The sequence below is a fragment of the Calliphora vicina genome, chromosome 2 (assembly GCF_958450345.1).
Source record: "Calliphora vicina chromosome 2, idCalVici1.1, whole genome shotgun sequence".
NCBI lineage: Eukaryota > Metazoa > Arthropoda > Insecta > Diptera > Calliphoridae > Calliphora > Calliphora vicina.
Genome location: NC_088781.1, coordinates 122009820 through 122027275, shown reverse-complemented (window position 1 = coordinate 122027275; position 17456 = coordinate 122009820). Strand labels below are relative to the sequence as shown.

General features: G+C 27.7%; 1 protein-coding gene across 1 annotated transcript in view; it reads right to left on the bottom strand.

The window, feature by feature from the left end:
* Positions 1–7445, bottom strand: part of smal (smoke alarm) — a 99009-nt gene extending 91564 nt beyond the window's left edge. The window contains exon 1 of the mRNA XM_065501042.1: positions 7150–7445. The gene's annotated coding sequence lies outside the window, so the exon portion shown is untranslated. The remainder of the gene's footprint in view (positions 1–7149) is intronic.
* Positions 7446–17456: the final 10011 nt, after the last annotated feature.

Here is a 17456-nt window from a genome sequence, read left to right as displayed (position 1 = left end):
TTCCTCTAATAAGCGTTAATTTGTTAATAATTTTTTTTGTCTTATCTGATAAATTTCTACATAAATTCAACACTTTTCTTATCAGGTTATGGACATCAAATTTAAAATAGCCACCAACCAGATGCTTTTGTTTAAACAAAACAAAATACATTTTTTATGCTTTAAAGTTTGGAAAAACGCTACATATTTTTTGTTATACATAAATGTTTAAAACAAATTAATTTCATAAAACTAAAAACGAAAAATTTATGTAAATTGAGAATCAAAACGGAATTTAAATTTTATATTGATTAAAACTGAATAAAAACAACTTAATTTAAATGTTCATTAAGGCCAAAAATATTTAATTAACAACTTTGTATTAGATTTCAATAATTAACAAATCATTACATATTTTGAATTTTTAAAACAAAAAGAAAAAATACAATTTTATTTTATTAAATTTAGCTTTAATTAATTTAATTTAAGCTAAAAACAAGTAAGAGAGCTATATTCGGCTGTGCCGAATTTTATATACCCTTCACCAAATTATACTTCAAAATAAAAATTTTAAATATTTTTAGGTAAACAAAATTTAATTTTTTCCAGTTGTTTTTTCGAAATTGTTTTTTAAAATTTTTTTTTTTTAAATTTAAAATTTTTTTAGTTTTTAAATTTTGGTGAAAAAAAAATTCGGGTTAAAAAATATTTTTTCCGATTTTGACCCATTGTAGGTCCAACTTACTATGATCTTATATACGTCGTTGCACAGGTCTTTGAAATATCTATCATTAGATATCCATATTGTCTATATTAATGATTTAGTAATCCATATATGGGCCAAAAATAGGTCAAAAATCGAGGTTGTCCTGGTTTTTTCATTATATCTCAGCCATTTGTGGACCGATTTTCTCGATTTTAAATAGCAACCGAGCCGGAAGAATTTCGGAGATATTGATGTATCATTCATGTATTTTAAGTTATTTGGGGGCTTCAGAAAGTTGATTTTAACACACAGACGGACAGACGGACATGGCTATATCGACTCCGCTATCTATAACGATTCAGAATATATATACTTTGTGGGGTCGCAAATGAAAAATGTAGAAATTACAAACGGAATGACAAACTTATATATACCCTTGCCACTCATGGTGAAGGGTATAATAATATTTTATTATTAACGTACGATAAGTGCTGGTTCACACACGTCCAGTTTACTAAAGAAAGTCTTGGGTTTATAGAAGAAAATCTTTCCAAACTCCTCTCCTCTGTCTTCTATAAACTCTAGACTTGCTCAAGTAAACTTGATGTGTGTGAACCACCTTTAATAATTTGCCTTATTTTATTGTCCGTCCCGGTTTCCGTTCAATTTCAATTTCCATCACAACAACCTATCATTATTAACCAAAATTTTGAATTCGTTTTTAAATAAATTATAGATTTTTAATTAAGTTATCTTGCTTAATAAAAATATTTTAGAGAAACAAAAATTATTAAACATGATAAATTGATATGTATGTGTCAGTTTGATGAGCTAAGCAATCAAATATTTATATTTAAATCATTAATATTGTTAAATAGAGATATTGTTAATGAAAATTAAATTAATGTTAATCTAAAAACAATGTCAGAAATAACTTTGAAAGCTAAAGTTAAATCGAAAATAGTTGGAGAACATATTTTTGAACTTTATAGGACTGACTTTAATCCGAAATTCTAGACAAAATGTTATCTACAGAAATCCTTAAAATTTTTTCTAAAGTTCAAGGTACTTTTATTGAAATATTTGAAAATATGTTGATCTGAAAGCAAAATAATCACTTTCAGTAATTGAAGAAGCGTTAAATTTGTCTGTTAAAAAAAAATTTTAATTCAGTTTTAAAAAAATCTTTATTTTACAAAATCTTTAATGTGTTTCCTAACGAATATATTTTTTAGTCGTTGAAAAAAAAAAATTAAAATTAAATTTTTAAATTTACTTAAAGTCTTTTGTAATATTCTGAGTAATTATATTGACCCCTACTGAAATTTTCCGCCAAACATTGTCGTAGATTATTTCAGTTCTTAAATGTCGTTTTTTTGAATAATTTTTTTTTTTGATTTTCGCGAAAAAAAAAGGTTCAAATTGACCCCTAAAGAGAGGTGCTAGAGGGTTAAAATCTTCCACAAAAATGAAGCCCGGCATTTGGGCCGGGCAATGTTATATCAGTAAGTCACTCAGTAACGTTCTTTTTTTATACATACATATATAGATAGTACATTCTTTTATGTACTTGAATAAAATTTACAATTTCATTTTAATCTCAATATTCTCTATAAGTTAATTATTATTATTATTTTATTAAATCCTTAGAGACTTTTTAAAACCTTAGAGCAATTTTATTTTAAAACATAAACAAATAAAGTTTTAATTTATTTTAAAAATTTCACAAATTTTCATTTAAATCTTAAATTTTTCAAATAAATTCAACAATTTTCTTTCCAATTTTACCATTTTAAAAACCTAAATCCTTTTTAAGTATTTTTCTATTTTCATTTTATTATTGTAATAACTTTTTATGTTTAAAACAAAATTACAACAGGCTTTTTTGTTATGCCTCATAATTTAAGCTAATAAAAATTAAGCAGAAAACGTACGTACGTATATGTTTTACAAAACTTCATAGATACATTTCTATATGTGTATCTAAAACATAAATAAATAAATACATTTTACAGTTTGACATGACACAAATTCTTTAGGTACTTCTCGTATATTTTATAGTGTGTTTTAAAAAATATTACAACGGGTGTGTACTATTTTATTTTATTCATATGAACGAGCATGTATAGATTTTTGGCATTCCTGGCAAATAAATTTTATGCACTTGTGCAAGGTTCTACTCCCATTAAATTGTTAACAACAACAACAAAAATATAGCAAACATTTTGTCTGCTAGGTGGTTTTTCCTTGAAAAAAAAAATAAAATAAAATTATGTGGCTGCATTTTTAAGATAATAAATTTTCATAGAAATAGAAAATTCTTGAAGCAATTTCAAAATTAAATTATTATATTAAAACAAGGTTTTTATAGGGATAAAATGGTTTTAATAGGGTTTTTTCTTAACGCATCTTATTGAGAATATTTTAAAATCTCAAACTAAATTGTTAATAATATGAATAAAATCACGAGTTATTCCTTCACAAAAGTTGGAAAATATAAATCCCGAGTAGATAGAGTTTTTCCAAACTGCACAAAAAATTTAATTGTGTACAATTAAATGGATTAATTTATTTAAAAAGAATTTGAAATGTTTAATAAAAGTGCTAAATTTTTAAAATTAATTGTGTTGTATTTATTGTTGTACATCAAAAATATATTTCAAACTAAATTTGTGAAAACAAAAACAAAGCAATTAAAAAATTATATACCGGTTGTGAATTTTGCAAATATTTGTTAATAAAATCAAAAGTTTATGAATTTCTGTATTTGCATAAATTAAGTTAATAAAATTACGATTTATAATATTAATAAAACCACTAGATTGGGACAGAAATTAATAAAATCGTGAATTCTTCCCTCAAATATGAAGAAAAAAAACTCAAGACTATAATCGAGCAAACAGAGCATTAAAATTAAATTGCTAATAATATCGAGAGTTTTTTAAATTATTAAAGTAAAGCATTCTTGATGGATTATTTTATTTCAAAACAAATTTTAAATTTTTAATAGAAAAGCGAGATTTTTAAAATTTATTATGGGACACACTTTTAAAAACACTTGATAGAATAACTAGAAATTTTTAATAAATTTTCGAGAATTTTTTAATTGAAAATCGTATTTTAAATTCTTAATATAATTATGAATCAAAAATCATATATAATTGTACAAATGTTCATAAAATCGCGATTTAAGCTCTCACTAAATCGTTAATAAAATCGAGAGTTTTTCGAAACTGAGCAAAAAAATTTAAATCAATAATAATATAGAGAGAGCTTTTTAAATAACTAAAGTTAAGCACCTTTGACGGATTTATTTATTTGGAAAAAATTTAAAATTTTTAAAATTATATTCTTTAAATACTTAATAAAATCAAAAACTAAATCGTCAATAAAATCGCTATATTTGGATAGAAATCACAAAAGATGAAAAAAGATTGCAAATAAAATCTAGAGTTTTTCCAATCCACATATTTGAATCGAGAGTTTTTTAAATGACAAAAGTTAACCACTTTTGATGGGAAAACTTGAAAATTTTAATAAATTAACCAAATTTTTTTAATAGAAAATCGAATCTTAAGTCATTTATAATTGACAGGAGTTCTTAAAATCTCGAGTTATGCCCTCACAAAAGCTGTAACGAAATCCGGAATAAAATCGAGAGTTTTTTGAAACTGATTTGAATCGAGAGTAATCACTTGTGATAGAATAAAATCGAATTTAAAATCCTCAATAAAATCGCGAATTATTCTCTGTCAAAAGCTAAAAGAAAATCGGGAAAAAATAGAGAGTTTTCAAAATTGAGCAACAAAAATTAAATCGTTAATAATACTGACAATTTTTTAAATAACTAAAGTTATGAACCTTTGATGGATTTATTTATTTGGAAAAAATTTAAAATTTTTACAATTATAAAAAAACTAAATTTGCAAAATTTCCAAAAATTTAATTCTTTAATAAAATTGTTAAGCTTTTCACTGATTAAAATTTCAGACACTTGTATTCTTTAAATCCTTAATAAAATAACTAATTAAATCTTATGTTTTAGATAGAAATTAATTAAATGACAAAAGATGAAAAACAAAAATCGCAAATAAAATCTAGAGTTTTTCAGAGCAACATATTTCAATCGAGAGTTTTTTAATAAAATTGTTAATCTTTTAACTGATTAAAATGTCAGACACTTGTATTCTTAAACCCTTAATAAAACCATAAATTAAATATTCCAATATATTTGTACAGAAATTAATTAAATGACAAATAAAATCAAAAGTTTTTCGAATCAACAAATTTGAATCGGCAGTGTTTTTTTGAATAAAATTATTAAACATTTCACTGACTAAGGTTTGAAACTTTTATATTCTTTTAATCCTTAATAAAATTACCAATTAATTCTGATATTTGGATAGAAATTATTGTAATTAAATTACAAAAGATTAAAAAATCGCAAATAAAATCGAGAATTTTTCGAATCAACAAAATTTTAAACAGGAGTTTTTTAATAAAATTGTTAAGCTTGTCACTGATGAAATCTTATATTTGGAAAGAAATTTTTGAAATTACTTAAATAACAAAAGATTTTTTTTCGAATCAACAAATTTCAATCTGGAGTTTTTTCATAAAATTGTTAAAGTTTAATCATTAATAAAATCAGAAATTAAATCTTATATTTGGATAGATATTAATTAAATAACAAAATATGAACAAAATCGCAAATAAAATCGTAAAATTCGAATCAACAAAATTTTAATCGGCAGTTCTGAAAAACCTATTTCCTAAACAGTTTCAATTGAATAATTTATCACATATTAAACTGGTTTCAATTCTATCATAATTGAATCAAGTATTCGTGTGCTCAAAAAAAAATTCTAATATTTTCTACTGAATTTTGAGTTTTGAATTTGATAATTGAATATATGTATAATTTTCGTTATTATTTGAACTTTAATAAAAAAGTTATTGAAAATACATTTCTCGTAACTGAAAACAAATAACTAAAAACCATGATGTTATAAATATTTGAATTGAAACTGTTTAGGAAATAGTTTTTTTTTGGTGCAAATATTTGACAATGTTTTGAAAAAGATTGCTAGCTTTCAAAATTTTGGCAAATACAAAATGTAAATAAAACAATAAACTTTTATAAAGAGCCAAATAAATATGACATAAATATCTGTCTATATCTTTTATGAAACATTCTTAAAATAATAGTTATATTTTTAATTTTTAAAATTTTTTGAAAATTTGATTAATCTTGGTATAGAGATTATAAAAGATTATTTGTAAACATTTTAAAACATGTATTTATTAAATATGTAATTTTCTAAAGACAAACGTTTACAAATGTTTTAGATTGTTGTGAAAAATTTGTAAATAAGTTCGCGAGTTTTTCGAAATTTAAGGAAATAGAAATGTAAACAAAAGCAATATTCATAAAATATGAAAATTGTAGGAGCCATAGAAATGTAAAAGAAAACCGAAGAGTTTGTTAAAAAAAATGTATTTTACAATTAAACCATCTTTGTGATTAAAAGATCTTCAAATATTTGACATTGTTGTGAAAATTTCGTGAATAAATTTTGCGAGTTTTTGAAATTTAAGGAAATAGAAATAAAAATAATTTCATAAAATATGAAAATTGTAGGAGCCATAGAAATGTGGGAAAAAATTAAGACTTTATTAAACAAAAAATATATCTTATGATTGAAATAGTTTTGAAAAATTCGTGAAAATATCGCGAGTTTTTGAAACTAATGCAAATTGAAATTTTTAAAGCTTGGTTTTCAAACTTTCGTTATTTTTATGGAACTTTCATAAAAAAATTTTCTTTATTTTATAACTTTCTTTTATAATTTTTTGCATTCATTTTAAAAATTAAAAAAAAATAGCTATTTTGTTATGAATTCTGTTAATTTTCTTTATAATTCATTTATTATTGATAAATTCTGATTTTTTTTTTTAAGATTTTAAGATTTCGTTTGGAATATTTGCTTTTCGTAATTGAGAATGTTCATTTACAATATTTTTTGTTACTTTTTATTGATATAATATTTCACTTCTAAACCTTAATTCTATTATATTTCTAAATTAAGTTTCTTTTTTAATTTCCTTAATTTTGTTATGCTTAAGTATATATTCAGTTTTAATTTTAATAATTTCTTATATTTTGGAAATTTTTAAGTTTCAAATTCACTTAAAATTTATTTAATTTTTCTTTATTATTCAATTTAATTGCATTTCATTTCCTTGTCATCAACATTCTGCTAAATCATTTCATCAAAACACCAAAATTTAATCTTCTTTTGCTAACTTATAATTCATTTTAAATTGTACACCCAGTCCCTCAAACTAAAAACTCCACAAGACCCTTCAACAACTAAAAAACACGTAAAAAACACCTACTCATCTTGGTTTCAACACCAGAAACACCTTCCTACTACAAACACAAAAATCTTTCTTTAACTTACCGTTTTAGTCGTGTAAAATTATTTTAATATAATGTTACATTTATTCCAGGTGAGTATTTTATTTTTCTTGTATAAAAAAAAGCAACAAGGAAACAAAAATAATAACGAGGTAAAAAATCCAAAATCAAAATATGAAGACAGGCGGGCAGACAGGAAACAGAAATGGAAATCCACGAATTCAAACACACACAGTAGCACAAGTAAATCCAATTAGCGGTTAAAAAACAAAGATTTCTTTAGAAAATATTGTTAGAAATGAAATTCAAAGAAATTCGTTTTAAATTATAAATTATTTTTTGTTTTATATTTTTTCAAAATCACAATAAATTTTTCGATTTTAGTAATAAATTCACTTTAGATTTTTTATTATCATAAATTCTTGTTTTGTTTTCTTTTTTTTATTTAGAATTGATATGCTAAAGTTATAGTAGTTATTAGTTAATTTGTTATTTAGGTTTGTTTGTTATTTTTGAAATTCACATTTTTTATTAAACAATTTGTTTTAATTATTTTATTTGAAATCATTTTTTCATATTTGTTACAAATTTCCTCATTGTTACACTTTTATTTTCTTTAAAGAATTTCTTTAATTTGCAAAATTCTTTTCAAGAATTTTCTTAAATTTTGTTTTATTTCAAACATTTTTGTTTTATTAAAATTTCCATATTTTATTTTACAATTATTTTTTTTATTAAACACTTGGTTTTTTATAAAACTTTCAATTTTCGTTTAATTAATAATTTTTTTTGTATTTATTATTCGTTACAGTTACAAATTTGCTGTATATTTTTCATACTTCGTATCGATATTTTTACCGTTTTAGTTATATATTTCTAAGCATGTTTGTGTTGTTTTTTTTTTTGCTGCTTGTTGTTGTTGCTATTATTTTTCAAATAAACCAAAAACCAACAAAACAAAAACCGTACCGTTAGACGCGCTTACGTTACGCGACATCGACTAAACTATGTTGTTTATACGACAAACGTTACATGGAGACTAACTTGCCTAGAGTTCTTGTAATTGCTAGCGAGTCTTGTAAAAATCACCAACAACAACAACAGTATTTTCCTCAGCCTGTTGTTGTTATTGTAGTTGCTTTACGATAAACACAAAAACAAAATATCACACATCTCCACATACACACGACAGACAGACAGCCACCACCGACGACAACACATTCGTTTTCTTTTCAGTTCAGAGTTTCGTTATGGGGTTGCAAACAGCCAAAGAGAAGTGGAGAGCCAGCCAGCCATACAATGGGAGCGCACAGTTATATTTACTCATCACACCAATATATTCATTCAAACAAATGTAAACAACAATACACATGTGATAACGTAGAAAACCGTTATAAAGTAATGTTTATCTCTCTGTATCTCATTGTTTTGTAGTTTTTAACGGTATTTTTCCAAAGAGCTTAAAACGAATTGTAATTTTAACGTTATACGAGTGTCCTTACTTTGTAAATACCTTGTATCCTGATGAGCTGTGTGCAGTTAGTTTCACATGTGAGTAATTTGTAGCAACAATTTGTATACATTTTATTTGAAAGTAAAGAAAAATTGGTTTTTCTGATTGGATTTTCTCTCATTTTTGGTCATGTAAGTTTGTTTTATAAAGAGTTTTTCATAACTTGTAAATCTTCGCATATATTTCTAAGAGAGCTTATATTTTTTTAAAGAGACTGTGTTGTAGTAAATTGTTTAAAAGGTTTTTGCACCTGAAAAATATGAATTTTTGATTTATTTAATAACTTAGTGGCAAATTTCACCTGCGCTCATATCGAAAATTCGAATAAAACTAAATTTTGTAACAGCTTCATAGCAATTTTACAAACTTTAGAAGGACAAAATCCGAAGATTATCCAGAAGATAATTCTTAAAACTCTGACCGCGGGGAATTTGAAAATCGCTTAAGTACCGCTATATGTGTAAAGAGGCCATACACCACTTTCCTTGTAAATGGTGTTCCAATAGGGACTACCGAATTTTAACAGTTGATAACGGCCACATTGTTGAAACTACATCTGTCGAATTGGCAGTCATTTATTCAATGTGTTTTACCAAATCACCACAGACGGATATAGTGGTCAAAAACACGTGCAAATTATAAAATTGTTTTATCAAGACGGGTGGTATGTTCTGACAAAGTTCCCCATTTTATGGCGAGGAGCATTTCTCTATGAATGGGTTTGTCAACAAATAAAATGATCAAATTTGGGACGATACTAATTCATATGTGATCCAAGAGCATCCAAAGTTTGAAGTAGATTTTGGTTTGGCGGCGTCAATGCTCCATTTCACTTTGAGAATGACGTTGGTCAGGCCATCATCGTCAACGGCGAGCGCTATAGTTTGATAATAAACAACATATTTCGGCCTGAGTTGGTGGATATGGACACCAACGACATGTGGTTTCAATAGGACGGCGCTACGTGCAACACAGCACATGCCACATTGGACATTCTGTGCGAGTGATTTGAGGTCATGGTCATCCCACATGGAGGCACCGAGATCGTGCGATTTGACCCTGTTAGCCTTATACTTGTGGGGTTTTCTATAGTCGCATGTCTATGCGAATAAGCCGCGAACAACAGCGTGGTATCTCACACACACTTTTTTAATTTAATTTTAGTGATATGAAGCGCTTAATTACAACAGTGCAAACAAATTGAAAATTTATTAAAGATATTAAAAAAAAAAATTTCGTTGAAAAATCGAGGTAAAAAAAAGTTTATTGAAAAATTGGGTGAAAGAGTCGTGGTAAAAAAATCAAGGAAAATTGATTTCAACATACAACGTTTTAAGTTGCGTCTTTTTTAAAATTCTGTGATTTGGAAGTTGGGTCGTTGGATCGTTGGATCTACACCACCATAGTGGGGAGGGTATTATGCGTTTGTGCAGATGTTTGTAACGCCCAAAAATATAAGTCTAACACCCACCTTAAATTATACCGATCGACTTAGAATCACTTTCTGAGTCGATGTCCGTTCGTCCGCCTGGTTGGCTGGCTGGCTGTCCTTGTAAACTTTGTGCGCAGAGTACAGGTCGCAATTTTGAAGATATTTCGATCAAATTTAGTACATGTTATTTTTTCGGCCCAAGGACCAAGCCTATTGAAACCGGCTAAAATCGGTCCATTATTTCACCTAGCCCCCATACAAATGGCCTTCCGAAATTGGACTTTATCCGTCACAAAGGTTTAATTTATAAATGTATCTACACAAATTTCGCTCCAAATAAGTTTTATATATACAAAATTCATGTCACCAAATTTTGTTACGATCGGTCCATAATTAGTCATAGCTCCCATATAGACCCGCTTCCGAAAATCACTTTAACGTGCATATATCGCTTAAAAATTTTGGTATACTCACAAAATTCAACATAGTAAACTTTCATATAGAAATCACATGACCTAATTTCATGGTGATCGGTCCATAATTGGTCATAGCCCCCATATAAGGCCCACTTCCGAAAATCACTCAAAAATATAAATTATTGAAATTTTAAAAGAAAAATGTTTTTGCTCTTTTACTTAGTGTAGGGTATTATATGTTCGGGTTTGACCAACCATACTTTTTTACTTGTTTTTTATTGAAAAATTTTTCAGGGGGTCTATATATTTAATGGGGTCGCAAAAGGAAAATATTGAAATTGTTTAAAGTTATGACAAAATTATTAACATTTTCCTGATTTAAATTTTGTTCTGGATTCTGAATTTTATTTCAATGACAAAATTATAAGAAATATGCTTTAATAAAAATGTTGATATAACAAATTTCATATTTTTAGTTTTATTATGTAGCTTTATCATTGTCATAAAGCTCGCAATATGAAAATTAGCCCATAACTATATTTATACTAAAACACTATAACTAAAATTTACATTTAAAGTTTATTTATACTTACCTAAAAATCATTGTTGTCGTTTAAATCATACCTGCACACAATTTTCTGTAAATTTTCAACTGTTTATATCAAAATATTGATTTCTAAAGTAATTTGAAAGTAACAGTTATCATCTGCATATTTACTGTTGAGTGTCTGCACAATTAACCGAAATTCTCTTAATATTTTAATAATTACACATTTTATGTTCTCTTTAAATTTAATCACATAAAAATGTAGGTATAAGAGTTTTTAATGCCATTGTGTTCCTCTTGATAACGCTCTCTCTTAGTTTGCAGCCAAATTAACAGTAGCTGCACAAATATTAACAGCATTATTGCTGTGTATAAACAAACTGTTAACTGATATATTTATTAGCAGGGAAATTGAGAAATATGTTTGAATGAATTTGTGCAATACAGGTAAATAATTTAAAAATGTGTTTAGAATTAATTAAAATCTCCATAATATAAAGGATTTTAAACAAGGAAAATTATTCCAATATGAACATATAGTGAACAACTGTTTACAATTAACTATTATTTCATCATCCCAATTGGAAATTGTAAGTTCATGCTGATCTTTTTACCCTCATTTGGTGATTTTTTCTGAAGCATTTGACAACATATCTGGAAGCTAGAATTATGTTCATAAAGTTTTTTCTTTTATCAAAATTCAACACTATTATGTGGCTCATAATGTCCTGTTGATATTAGACCAAAAGTATGGAAATGCCAGAGTGAAAAAAATACATTGTTATAAGTTGATAAAAAGTGAGTCAAAAAAACTTATAAACAATATTCCAGCCAAAACTTGTCCTTGGTCAAACAAATTATTCTTTTTTAATCACGTTAGTTTTTAAAAATATATCAGATATTATCTTTTCTAAAGCATTAATTTTCAATTGTTATTTCGGTCAAATGGAAATCGAAAAAATAATTAAAATTTTTAAAAAGAATCCAATATGGACTTTCAAAAAAATAGCAAAAGATCTGATGGTTCATCGTTCAACAACAGCAGAGGACAAAAAAAAACAAACAAAATTCCCCAAGAAGTTTCATGTGCGTCAAGCCATTTTCAGTTATGACAAAATAAGTCAATCATTTGTGATATCAGGCACGATAAACACAGAAATATATATACGGTGTATCTACAAACCTTTCTTAACAGCACGGAGTGCCTTCATATTTCTTCATATTTCAATTTTATACCACAGAAGGTAAATCCACCCAACCTTCCAGAACTTCGGCCTGTGGTAAGGTATTTGGCTCTTGTACAAAAATAATTAAAGAACACAAAATAGGTATCATAGGACATGTCCGATTTTAAGCGTAAGAGGACCAACTCCTCCAAAAAGGTAGCGGAAGCAACTATACATTTTTTAATGGGAGAATTTTCGAAAAAAGAGGATAAATTTATAAATACCGAGTAATTTGAAAATATTTTAACGTTTTAAGAATTTTTATATCGAACGGTTTAAGTTTTATTTAACTTAATACAATTCTAAGTTTTTCTTTGGATCACTCTTTACTACGTATTATTACACCGTCCGACAAATAGAGAAAAAATTCGTTAGACACGAAACGGATGATACACGTATGAAACTATAAATTTAATGGAGAAAAACTGTGTTTTCAGTTTTTCATTTCGTGATCCTGTGTCCATTTTTAAGGAATTCAAAGTTTCAAAGAAGTAAATTTTTCAAAAAATATTTAAAAATACTTCTGCTATTCCAACAATGATAGACTGTATGTCAAAAGAACAAGAAGAGTAGTAAAATATTTTGTATTATCTTTATTTTATCCTGTAAGGATCAGAAGATGTCAAAAATGTCCTTTAAAATGTTTGTTCTTTAATATCCTTTAAGATTGCCAATAAATTCCTTTTAAAAATATAGTGCGTTAAAGACCGTAATATTCTATACTAAATGTCAAAATTTCATCCTTTATATATATAAAGGTCAAATTAAAATATAAAAAAAAAATGTATTAGTATACAAAAAAGTTTTATTAAGAAAAGTCCATGTTTATAAACTACACCACCATAGTGGGGGTGTAATATATTTAAAATATTGTCCCAACATCCACCTTAAAGTATACCAATCGGCTCAGGATCACATTCTGAGTCGACTAAGCGATGTCCGTCCGTCTGTCCGTCCATCCATGTAAACCTTGTAATCAAACTACAGGTCGCAGGTTTAAAGCTAATTCGACAAAATTTGGCACAAACCTTTACATTGCCCCAAGGACAAAGGCTACTGAATTTCAGCCCATTATTTATCCTAGCCCCCAAACAATTGGCCTATTTGAAAAGAGTTAAGCTCTCATAAATATCTTAATTATAAACATATTCAAACCAAATTCAGCTCAATTAAGTTTTATGTAAGCCGAACACTCACGACCAAATTTCGTGACAACAATATTCCATAGCTGTCATATAAGCAACATTCTCGAAAATTTCATTAACCCGGAAATGCCGACTGTACTTCATGTAGTTCTTGTTTACAGGATACGTCACGTTTATCAAAATAACATTTTTTGTTGTTCACATACTTAGTACTCACCACTACCTCATGGGAGATTGTATGATCGCATTATTTTTTGCTACTATTTTTGAATTATTGAATTTTTAGTTTGTGATAATTTCAAAATGCCCATATTTAGTCATTATGGACATATCTCGTTTGTACTGAAAGTAAAATTTAGTACATTTACAAGTGAATAAATACTATATTTTTTTGTAATTTATATTTATGAAGTGTAGATTGATTGTTATATGCATGAATGTTTCATTATTGCGATTTAGTTTTTTTGTTGTGACCCCAAAGTCCTAAATATAGGACGACTTAAAAAAACACTTTTTTCAATAAATTTTTAAAAAACTATAATTGCACTGTTTTTTCATTTGCTTCCAAAATAATATAAAAGTACTTTGAAAATGATCAAGCTCAAGCCGTCGGAATATCTGGGTTAATATGCATAAATCTCTGAAATATGTCAGTATCCAAACAAAATTCAACACAAATATGTTTCATATATTCGCAATTCATCCCACCAAATTTTATGATGAGTGGTTCGTAATTAGTCATAGCTCCCATATAAGGCCCACTGCCGTAAATGTGTGTATTTAAATAAGATTCAACACAAATAAGTTTCATATCAAAAGAAAACTCTTTATAATCATATACCCGGTGTAGGGTGTCATAAGGTCGGTCTTGCCCGGCTATACCATTTTACTTGTTTATTAAAAAGTCTTCTTCGCTGCTTTTCACAACGGACTTTGTTATATTTTTTTCGAATGAAATATTAAAATAAAATATAAAAAATCAAATAATTCAAATTTAAAATATTTATAATACTTAAGTAGTTAAGATAGAAGGATGAAATTTTGGCATGTGGTATTCAATATTTGGATCTTTAACTAACTATTTTTTTAAAAAAAATTATTGGAAATCTAAAAGGATAAAAATTTGAAAGGACATTTTTGACATCTTTTGATCCTTACAGGATAAAATAAAAATAATACGAATTATTCTACAACTATTCTTGATCATTTGACACCAAATTTGACATAGTAGGATGATCAGAAGTATTTTAAAACATTTTTTTAAAAATGTACTCCTCTGAAAATTTGAAGTCCTTTTAAAAGGAAACAAGATCACGAAATGAAAAACTGAAAACGCAGTTTTTCTCCATTTAATTTATTGTTTCAGAATATATCATCCGGTTCGTGTCTAATATTGAGTGTCGTACGGTGTTATCGGAAATGTCGAGAAATACAACGAAGTATCCACATGCTCCCAACAATGTATCCCTTGAAGAATTGTCACTAAAGTCTCATAATTTGGCTGATTCCAATTTATATTTTTTGTAGTGCGTGGAATGTAAAGTAACCAATTGAGAGAAGTCAATTGGTTACTTTAAATTCGACGGAATCTAGCATGAAGATAATTGTCACTTAGGTGTCTCTAAGTAACCTAGAGAGAAGCCACTTTAAACGTTTATTTTGTACTGCAGCCAAACAGGTTTGAATGCATTACTCCATGAAGATTGTTGTCAAACTCAACAAGAGCTTGCAAAATCACAGGGAGCTATTCAATCGGCAATGTCAAAACGTTTGCAAGCAGCAGGAATCATCCAAAATCAGAGAAATTGCGTTTCATACGAATATAAGCCTAGAGACTTTGAAAGACGATTTTGCATATCCGAAATGCTGCTTGAACGCTATATAAGAAAACCATTTTTGAACCGAGACATTACTTGCGCTGACATATGGATCCATTACAACACGAATCATAAGAGATCGTATGAGAAGCCTGTTCTACCAGCCGAATCGACACCAAAACCAAATATCCATGGCACTAAGGTAATTCACTCTATTTGGTGGAAGCAAAAGGGTCCTATCTATTATGAGCTGCTGAAATGTGACCAGACTATCACAAAGAATCTGAACCGAACACAACTGATTGGTTTGAAGCGAGCGAAATGAAAAACGCCCAGAATCATGACAACGCTCGGCCACATTATGCACATTACTTTATTCTAAATACATTATGTTACAAAGTATTTAGAATAAAGTAGTTGGGAAGTTTCGCCTATCCCCATCGATGCAGAATGTTCTTTCTGGGATACGCTTCACATTGGAACAGAGTATCCGGTATTGGTTTGATTACAGGCCTCAAAATATAAGCAGTTGTTCTTTCTGGCTTGGTACCGATATGATGCAATATAATATGAACACAATATTATTCAACAGTAACAAGTATGACTGTTATATTCGCCTATGCCGAATCTTGTAAACCCGCCATTAATATGTTGTTTTGGCCTTCTATTGGGACCTGAATCAGTTATGGTTTAGGTTCATATAAAACTTGTTTATGTCCAATTTTATCATTTTGATTTTAATTATGATAAGACAATTACACTATACAACAAAATCAAATTTTTTCCAAAATTACATTATCCGACCAATAAATTTTGATAGAGGAGACATAAAAAAAGATACGTGTATGGCCGTTTTGAAAGTTTACATCTGAGTTTCATTTGAGGGCGGGTTAAAATTACTCTTCATAAGAAACCATATGATTCTTACATTTTAGGTATAAAATGTGTTCCGAAAAGTTATGTAAAATGTTACGGAGAATATTTTTGCAGAATCTGTTAACCCTCTAAATCCTCAAGGCATGGGACTTTTTTGTCCTTCTTTTAAAAAAGTGCAAAAACCACCATTAAAACAGGGATTTAAGGGGTAAAAATGTTCCGCAAAAATATTATCGGTGAAATTTTACTATAAGTCATTAAATACACCAGAACGGAAAATTCAACCAGAAAGTCAGAAATAAGACGCAACAAAAGAGAGCTTACGATTAATTTCGTATTTATTAAGAATTTGGATAGGAAGTCTTCATTAAATAAATTTGTTTGGCTCTAGGCAATTCCACTTTATTGCCATACGAATATTTCAGCGTTCTTCAATGGATGCACATAAGCGTTCTTCAATGGATGCGCATGTTAAATTTTTGGGGTACTTTAAAATAAAATTCGAAATTAACCCTAAGTTCTCTTTTGTTGTGTCTTATTTCTGACTTTCTGGTTGAATTTTCCGTTTTGGTGTATTTAGGGACTTATAGTAAAATTTCACGGGCAATATTTTTGCGGAACATTTTAACCCCTTAAATCCCTGTTTTAATGGAGTTTGTTGCTATTTTTTAAAAGAAGGTCAAAAAAGACCCATGCCTTGAGGAGTTAGAGGGTTAACATATTCTACAAAAATGTTCTCCGTAACATTTTGCATAAATTTGCTGAATACATTTTATACCTCAAATGTTCTTTAAAATAAAATTCTTAATAAATGCGAAATTAACCCTAAGTTCTCTTTTGTTGTGTCTTATTTCTGACTTTCTGGTTGAATTTTTCGTTTTGATGTATTCAGGGACTTATAGTAAAATTTCACGGACAATATTTTTACGGAACATTTTAACCCCTTAAACACCTGTTGTAATGGTGTTTTTTGCTAATTTTTAAAAGAAGGACAAAAAAGATCCATGCCTTGAGGATTTAGAGGGTTAAGATATTCTACGAAAATGTTCTCCGTAACATTTTACATAACTTTGCTGAACACATTTTATACCTAAAATGCAAGGATCACATGGTTTCTTATGACGATTAACAATAACAATGTGCCAGATTTGGGAAACTTTAACACCCCCTCAAATGAAATTCAGATGTAAACTTTCAAAACGCCGATACACGTGTCTTTTTTTTTTGTCTCCTTTATCAAAATTTATTGGTCAGACCTCGTAATTTTTTTTGGTGTTGGTATCGATATGATGCAATATAATATGAACACAATATTATTCAACAATAACAAGTAAGAGTGTTATATTCGCCTATGCCGAATCTTTTAAACCCGTCATTA